The sequence below is a fragment of the Carcharodon carcharias genome, chromosome 13, assembly GCF_017639515.1.
Source record: "Carcharodon carcharias isolate sCarCar2 chromosome 13, sCarCar2.pri, whole genome shotgun sequence".
Lineage (NCBI taxonomy): Eukaryota > Metazoa > Chordata > Chondrichthyes > Lamniformes > Lamnidae > Carcharodon > Carcharodon carcharias.
Genome location: NC_054479.1, coordinates 122,484,627 through 122,494,165, shown reverse-complemented (window position 1 = coordinate 122,494,165; position 9,539 = coordinate 122,484,627).

The following is a 9,539-nucleotide window of genomic DNA, read 5'->3' as shown; positions in this document are numbered from 1 at the left end:
GTTAACCCCCAGGATGTTGATAGCAGGGCATTCAGCAATGGTCATGCCATTGAATGTCAAGGGTAAAATGATAATCACATTCCTCTGTTTGAAGATCCGTGCTCTGTCTCCATTGCTGTTGCCGAGATTTTATCCCATTGCTCTGTGAGAATAGAAATTTCTTCTAAATCCTCGACCTGCCTGGAGTTTGTTCATTCTGAACCTGTGTCCTCCAGTCTGATGCCCTGATGTCATCTGTAACCTCTGACCCTCTCCATGCCTCATTCATCTTCAGTGTGTCCCCTTCAGTCCCATCTACCAACACAAACAAATAAGGCACTTCACCAGTGCACCATCAAACAAAAATTGATATTGCGTTCATACTGCACCTTTCCTGACTTCAGAACATCCCAAAGCATTTTACAGCCAATGAAGTATTTTTGAAGAACAAGTAACAGTAAGTGAAAAAAATACATCCATCAAATCAAACATGTAGAATCATAGAAATTTACAACATGGAAGAAGGCCATTCAGCCCTTTGTTTCTGCCCAGCCAACAAGGTGCCATCCAACCTATCCTTACTTTTCAGCTCTTGGATCATGGTCTTTTAGGTGTGGCACTTCAAATGCATATTGAAGTGTTTTTTAAATGTAATGAAGGTTTCTGTCTCTTACGCTCTTGCAGACAGTGTGCTCCAGATCCCTAACATCCTCCGAGTAAAAGTATTTCTCCTCAAATTTCCTCTAACCTCCTACCCTGAATCCAAGCCCCCTGGTTATGGACCATTCAACCAAGAGGAATGTGCTCTTCCTATTCACTCGATCTTCCCCTCATTATTTTATACACTAAATTAAGTCTCCCCTCAGCCTCCTCTGTTTCAAAGGAAACAACCCTAGCCTATCCAATCTTTCCTCATAACTAAAAGTCTCCAGTCCAGGCAACATCCTTGTAAATCTCCTCCTTAACTTCTGTAGTGCAATCACATATTTCCTATAGTTCAGTGACCAGAACTGTATGCAGTACTCCAGCTGTGGTCTAACTAGTCTTTTATATAGTTCCAGCATAATCTCCCAGCTGTTATATTCTATGCCTCAGCACATAAAGGACAGAATTCCATATGCTTTCTTGAACACCTTGTCTTCCTGTCCAGTCACCTTCAGGGATCTGTGGACATGTGCTCCAAGGTCCCCCTGTTCCTGTATAAGGGGCAAAAAGCTCAATTTCGAAAAGGAAAAAAAACAGTAAAAACTGGGAAAAAAGAGTACTGGTCCGAACTGTTTTTCCTTCTGGGTTTGCCTTCCACTGCCTCCGTAAAGATCTCCAGCTGGTTACCCCCTGCCGTCTGTGCCCACTGCGCGCTAACCCCATCAGACGAGACCTGGCCTGGGTTCCCAGTGGATTTTCCTGCTCTCCAGCTGGAGAGGTTTGACTGGGATATAAATGCATTAATAACAGACACAGCCCAAATGGAGAGGACAACAAAGTCCTTACTGACTCTGAACCTTATTTCTCCCCAGAAGTCGAGGGAAAGGTCATTCTGATGGGTGGGATCTGTCTCTCCCCAACCCACAACCCTCACCCCCACACCCCCCACTCCCCCAACCGGCAATCTGCACACCTCCCCCGGGCTGGTTGTATCTCCTTCTCCCTGGACAGTGTCTTCCCCACCCGGTCTATGTCTTGCATCTATTCCCCCTTCCTTCACTGGATCTCCTTCCTACCCCTTCCCCCTTTTACTGGCTTCCCCCTGGACTGGGTCTCTCTTTCTGTCCCTCCCCAGACAAGGTCACTGCTCCTATCCCTTTCCCAGGACAGGGTTTCCACCCATCCCCCTCCCCTGGCAGGGACTCTGCCCCTCCCCCTCCCCCTCCCCGAGCAGGGTCTCCCTGCCCCCACACCTCCCACTGCCCTGCCCTTCCCCAGGCAGGGTCTCCCTGCCCTCACACCCCTCTCCTTCCTTTCCCTCCCCAGGCAGGGTCATACTGCACCCCTTCCCTTCCCGGGCAGGGGCTACCTGCCACCCCCCCCAGTCCTCCCTCCCCTCTCCTCCCCTCCACGGGCAGGGTCTTCTTGCTCCCCCTCCCCTCACCGCCCCAGGCAGGGTCTCGCTGACCGCCCCTCCCCGGGCAGGGTCTCCCTGCTCCCCCCACTCCTCCCCTCCCCTAGCAGGGTCTCCCTGCCGCCCCCATATCTCCCCTCCCCTCCCCTCCCTTAGCAGGGTCTCCTTACCCCACCCCTCCTGTACCAGGGTCTCCTTGCCCTCCCACCCCTCCCGTAGCAGGGTCTCCCTGCACCTCCCCCCCGCACCCGGTCAGTGACTCCCCCCTGCCGACGTCTCCTTCCCCCTTGGGAAGGGTGTCCCTGTCTCCCCACCCCACCGGGCAAGATCTCCCCAAGGGTCTCGGCCCCTTTAAGGACCCTCCTTCCCCCCCCACCCCGCTCCGATGGATTGGGCTCCAGTCCGGGTTTTGCAGCAGCTCTGGGTCCGAATGCGGGATCGGTCCGGGACTGAGCGGAGAGCAGCCGAAACTCGGAGTTGGTGCCGGCGGTCAGAGGACTGAGTCCGGCTCCCTTCAGGCGGTAGTTCCAGTCCTATACAACACCCGGAGTCAAAGCTCTCCCACTCCTCTCTCATAACACCTTCCCTCCCTAAATCCCCCTTTAACTCCTCTTATCTCCCTCCATCCCTTAAACTAATTCTCTTCCCATCAAACATCTTCCCCCATCCCTTCTCTCCCTCATTCCCCCTTCCCTCTGTCCCTTCTAACTCCTTCCTTCTTTCCCTCTCCTTTTCCCTTGCACCCCTGTTGCCTTCCCTCCTATACTCTCTCCCTCCTCCTGTTCTCTCTCTTCCCTCTTCCTTTTCCTCATTACCTCTCTCTCCTCCCCACCTTCTCCTTCCCCTTCCCTCCCACCTCCCCATGCCAAGCTACTGCTCACCTCCTGACACTTTTCCTTCTCCCATTCTCCCTCCAGCTGCCTGCTGTCTCTGGATGTCTAATGAGGTTGTGATCAGTCAGGGTTCTTAACTTTCGGCACCACTTGTGTTTTCCTGACTGCAGGATGTGTTTCAGGCTGGTAGTGTGGATCCTGGTTCAGGTACCTCTGCTGTCGTGGACCCTGGTTGGAACATCCTGGGCTGAGATATCCCAGCCGTACTACCACCAAGAGAATGGTAAGTGTATCTTAATAATTGGAACTGCTGTGACTGGCATTGGTATCCAAAGCGAAAAATGGGGGTAATGTTTTGGGTGGGGGCTCTGTCTGATAAAGGCTCTCTCTCTGAAGCCTTCATTGTAGGAGCTGAAGGCTGATGAAAGTCTATCCATGTGTTATCCATCTCTGCAGGTCTTTCTGTCTCTTTTAATCTCTCTATGTCCTTGTTTATCTTTCTGTCTTTCTTAGAGCGTCCCTTTGCCATCTCCCAATGTTCCTGTCCTTTTTTCTCTTACTCTGTCTTTCTCTCTCTCTCTCTGATAGACCTGCTTTGTACTTCCAACATTTTCTCTTTTAAATTCTAAACACTGATCTCCAAGTTTGCAATGTTGAACGCTCAGCCCTCTTACACTTTTGAGTTGGTGACCAGATTTCATTGACAGTTCTGGAAAGAAAAGAAAGACTTTTGCTTATGTAGTGCCTTTAGTGACCACAGGACACACCAAAACATTTCTGAAGTTTAGTCTCTGTTGTAATGTAGGAATCACAGTAGCCAATTTGTGCACAGCAAGATCCTGTAAACAGCTGTGTGACCAGATAATCTTTTTTGGGATAAAAGCAAAATACTACGGATGCTGGAAATCTGAAACAAAAACAAAAAATGCTTGAAAAACATTCTGCAGGTCTGACAGCATCTGTGGAGAGAAAGACAAAGTTAATGTTTTTGAGTCCGTATGACTTCTTCAGAGCTGTTCAGCTGTTCTTCAGAATCATTTTTGGGATGTTGAATATATATCAGGCGGGACATCTGGGATAACTCATCTGCTCTTCTGCAAAATAGTGCCATTGGGTCTTTTATGTCTGAGGGGGCAGACGGGGCCTCAATTTAACATCTCATCAGAAAGTTGACATCTGTGACAGTGCAGTACTCCCTCAGTATTGTACTGGAGTGCTAACTTTTGATTTCTGTGCACAAGTTCCGGAGTAAGACTTGAACCCACAAGCTTCTGACTCAGAAGAGAGAAGGATACTAACTGAGCGACAGCTAACAGTGTTGAACTTATTCTCTAAGGAAGGGGCGAATAATTCTAGTCAGTATCAGTGCCCCCGCCACCCCTTTCCCAATTGGTTTCACTGCCCCTCCAGTGGCCTGTTGTTCAGGATCACCGGAATTCTCAGACATCTTGAGGTGAGGTATTTTTCCTAGTGTCCCCACTTCTGCTGAAGACACTGACTCTCTCTGTTCCTGTTCCTGTGTGTGTCTCTCTCTCTCTCTATCTATCTATCTGTTCCTGTTTTTCTCTCTCTGTCTCTCTTTCTATCTCTATCTGTCTGTCCCCCCCTCTCTCTCTCTGTCCCTGACACTCTCCCCCATTCTCTCTTTGTATGTTTCTCTTATCTCCCTCTCCCTCTTGATCCCTTTCCAGTAGCTGTGTCAGTCCGAGATGCTTCCCTCTCTTCCTGCTCTCCTGAACAAGACAATGAAAGAATCTTTTTTTTGTTCAATGTCAGCAACTCTCGGCTGACACTCATTCTGGCCCCTTCTCCTTTTTTCTTTCTGACTCTGAAACTTATGACTTTGTGTTTGACTCGTTCTCTATCCCTCAATTGGCTCCTTTCTTTTATTCAAGCAAACTTTAATCAAGACCTGGAAGATCAGCACAAACTTCACTTTGTGGATGAAAACTAAACAAAAGTGGGAGTACAGGGCCTCTCACACAGACACAGTTTGGGACTGCTTCATTCCGCGGTTTCAGTAGTCTGAGGGTGGAAGAGCAGAGAATTCATCCTGTGTCCAGTGAACTGTGGAAAAAAGCAACACGTCGATTCTAGTAGGTTATCCCGTCAGTGCCTGGGTACAGTACTGGTGTGTTTAGGTCTCTCGCTGTACAATACTGGGTTACAATACTGGTAGGGACAGATCAGTCACTGCATAACACTGGGGTATAGTACTGTGGGTTCAGGCCTGTCACTGTATGACACTAGAGTACAGTATAGGTGGGTTCTGATCTGTTGCTTTATAACATGAAAGAACAGTATTGGTGGATTCACGTCTGTGCCTTCACAATACTGGGGTATTGTACTGGTGGAGAGGGGTCTGTTACTGACACTGGGGTACAATGTAGGTGGGTTCAGGCCTGTTGCTGTATGAAACGAGAGTACAGTACTGCTAGGTTCAGGTCTGTCACTGTACCACACTAGTGTATAATACAGGTGTGTTCAGGTCTCTCACTGAACACCTCTAAGGTACAGTACTAGTCGGTTCAGGTCTGTTGCTGTACATTATGGTGGGTCCAGGATTGTCACTGTGTAACACTTGATACAGCACTAGCGGGTACAGGTCTGTCGCTGTACAACATGGGCACAATAATATGGGTTCAGGTCTGTCACTGTGCAATACTGAGGTTCAATACTCGTGTGTCAGGGTCTGTCAACCTGCAACACTTGGGTACAGTACTGGTGGGTTCAGGTCTGTCACTGTACAACACTAGGGTATAGTACTGGTGAGTACAGGACTGTCACTGCATAATACTGGGGAACAGTCCTGATGGGTGAAGGTCTGTCACTGTATGACACTGGGATACAGTAGAGGTGAGTTTAGGTTTGTTGCTGTGTGACATGAAGGACAGTACAAATGGATTCAGGTCTGTCATTTCACAACACTGGGGTGTTGTGCTGTTGGGGAGAGGTCTGTCACTGTATGACACTGGATACAGTGTAGGTGTGTTCAGTTCTTTCACTGTGTAACACTGGGGTACAATACTGCTGGGTCCAGGTCTGTCAGTGTACAACACTGAGGTACAGTGCTGGTAGGTAGAAGTCTGTCATTGTACTCAGCTGGGGTATAGTACTACTGGGTTCAGATTTGTCACTGTGCAACATTGGGATACTGAACTGGTGAATACAGGTCTATCACTTTATAACTCTGGGGTATAATACTGGTAGATTCAAGTCTATTGCAGCTTAACATTTGGGTACAGTATGGTGGGTCCAGGTCTGTCAATTCACAACACTGACGTTTTTTTTATTTATTCATGGGATGTGAGTGTCGCTGTCTAGGCCAGCATTAATTGCCCTTGGGAATGTGGTGGTGAGCTGCCTTCTTGAACCGGTGTGGTCCCTGTGGTGTTGACACACCCACAGTGCTATTAAGGAGGAAGTTCCAGGATTTTTGACCCAGTGACAGCGAAGGAAAGGTGATATATTTCCAAGTCGGGAAGGTGAGTAGCTTGGAGGGGAACGTCTAGCTGGTGGTGTTCCGAGGTGTCTGCTGCCCTTGTCCTTCTAGATGGTAGCGGTCGTGGGTTGGAAGGTGCTGTCTAAGGAGGCTTTGTGAGTTCCTGCAGTGCATCTTGTAGATGGTACACGCTGCTGCCACTGTGCGTCGGTTGTGGATGTGGTGCCAATCAAGTGGGCTGCTTTGTCCTGGATGATGTCAAGCTACTTCAGTGTTGTTGGAGCTGCACTCATCCAGGCAAGTGGGGAGTATTCCATCACACTCCTGACTTGTGCCTTGTAGGTGGTGGACAGACTTTGGGGAGTCAGGAGGTGAGTTAATCGCCACAGGATTCTTAGCCTCTGACCTGCCCTTGTAGTCACAGTATTTATGTGGCTAGTACAGTTCAACTCCTGGTCAATGGTAATCTCAAGGATATTGATAGCTGGGGATTCAGTAATGGTAATGCCATTGAATGTCAAAGAACAATGGTTAGATTCTCTCTTGTTAGAGATGGTTATTGCCTTGCAATTGTGTAGCACGAATGTTACTTGCCACTTGTCAGCCAAAGCCTGGATATTGTCCAGATTTTGCTGCATTTGGACATGGACTGTTTCAGTATCTAAGGAGTCATGAATGGTGGTGAACATTGTGCAATCATCAGCGAACATCTCCATTTCTGACTTTGTGAGGGAAGGAAGGTCATTGATGAAGCAGCTGAAGATGGTTGGGCCTAGGACACTACCCTGAGGAACTCCTGCAGTGATGTCCTGGAACTGAGGTGATTGACCTCGACCACCACAACCATCTTCCTAGGTGTGACTTTAACCAGCAGAGAGTTTTCCCTTTTATTCCCATTGAATTCAGTTTTGCTAGGACTCCTTCATGCCACACTTGACCAAATGCTGCCTTGATATCAAGGGCAGTCACTCTCACTTCACCTCTGGAGTTCAGCTGTTTGAACCAAGGCTGTAATGAGGTCAGGGGCTGAGTGGCCCTGACAGACCCTAAACAGCATCAGTGAGCAGGTTATTGCTAAGCAAGTGCCACTTGATAGCACTGTTGATGACCTCATCCATCACTTTATTGATGACTGAGAGTAGACTGATGAGGCAGTAATTGTCCGGGTTGGATTTATTCTGCTTTTTGTGTACAGGACATACCTGGGCAATTTTTCACATTACTGGGTAGATGCCAGTGTTGTAGCTGTACTGGAATAACTTGGCTAGGGGTGCGGCAAGTTTATGAGCACATCTTCAGTACTATTGTCAGGGCCCATATCCTTTGCAGTATCCAGTTCTTTCAGCCGTTTCTCGATGTTATGTGGAGTGAATCGAATTGGCTGAAGATATGTGATGCTGGGAACCTCTGGAGGAGGCTGAGATGGATTATCTGCTCAACATTGTTACGAATCTTTTGCACTGATGAGAATATTTGTGGAGCCTCCTTTCAGTGACTTGTTTAATTGTCCACCACCATTCATGGCTGGATGTGGCAGGACTGTAGAGGTTGGATCTGATCCGTTGGTTGTGGAATCACTGAGCTTACTGCTTATGCTGTTTGGCACGCAAGTAGTCCTGCGTTGTAGCTTTACCAGGTTGACACCTCATTTGTAATTATGCTTGGTGCTGCTCCCTGCACTTTTCATTGGTGGTAATGGTAGAGTGGTACCACCTGCCGCAGACCCAGTCTAGCAGCTATATCCTTTAAGAGTGGGCCAGCTCAAACAGTAGTGGTGCTACTGAACCATTCTTGGTGATGGACATTGAAAGCCCCCACCCAGAGTACATTCTGTGCCTTTGCCACCCCCAGTGCTTCTCCAAGTAGTATTCAACACGGAGCATAGAGCTGATGTGGGGGGTGGGGAGGGTGCTTTTGTGGTGGGGCGGGATTTCCTTGTCCTTGCCTGATGCCATGAGATTTTAAAGACTCCCAGGGCAACCCCTTCCTGACCATATGACACCATGCCGCCACCTCTGCTGGGTCTGCCCTGTTGTGGGGCAGGACATCATTAGACTTTTTTAATTCCAGATCTGCCGAGGTGGCATTCGAGCCCAGGTCCCCAGAGCACTACCCTGGGTCCCTGGATTGCTAGTCCAGTGACAATGCCACCACCTCCCCTGCATCATACTGGTAGGGATAGCTCTGTCACTGTATGACTCTGGGGCACATTATAGATGGATTCCTGCCTGTCACTATATAACACAAGAGTACAGTACTGATGGGTTCACGACTGCCACTGTACAATAAGTAGAACAGAACTGGTGGGTTCAGATCTGTAACTGTACAACACGGGTACAGTGCTGGTAAGGACAGATCTGTTACTGTTTAACACTGGTGTAAAGTACTGGCATGTGCAAGTCTATCATTATATAATGTGGCTACTGTACTGGCGGGTTCGGGTCGTTCACCATTTAACACTAGGGTACATTATTGCTGGGTTCAGGTCTGTCGTTGTATAACACTGGGGTACAATAGCAGTGGGTTCATGTCTGTCACTGTATGACATGGGTACAGTACTGGTGGGCACTAGTCTGTCGCTGTTTAACACTGAGGTGCAGCACCGGTGGGTACAGGTCTGTAACTGTATAGCACTGGGGTATGGTACTAGTGGGGACAGGTCTATCACTGTATAACCCCTGGGTACAGTACTATGTGGTTCAGGTCTACTAAAGTATAACACGGATACAATAGTATTAGGCATAGGTCTTTCTTTGTATAACACTGGGGTACAATACTGGTGGGTACAGGTCTATCATTGTATAACATTTCAGTACAGTAGTGCTGGGTATGGACCTGTCTATGTAGAACACTTGGGTACAATACAGGTAGGTATAGGACTATCACTGTATAACAGTGGGGTATAGTACTGGTGGAAACAGATTTCTGTCACTGTATAACACAGGTACTGTACTGGTATGTACAGATCTGTCACTGTATAACTCTTAGGTACAGTTCTGGTGTTCATTATTTTGAAATAATATTAGTGCTTCACAAGTCTTCACCCTAGTCTCACCCAGTTGCCCAGTAAAGATTGTCTGTCTCTGCTGTGACGAGTGGCTCTCAGCCTCACTCTGTCTCTCTACATGGGTCTTTATCAGGTACAACTGTGCAAGTATTCACATTAAGAACTATAAAAAATATATTGAGTATATTCTCTATCCCCATTAAATTATCCAATGAAAGG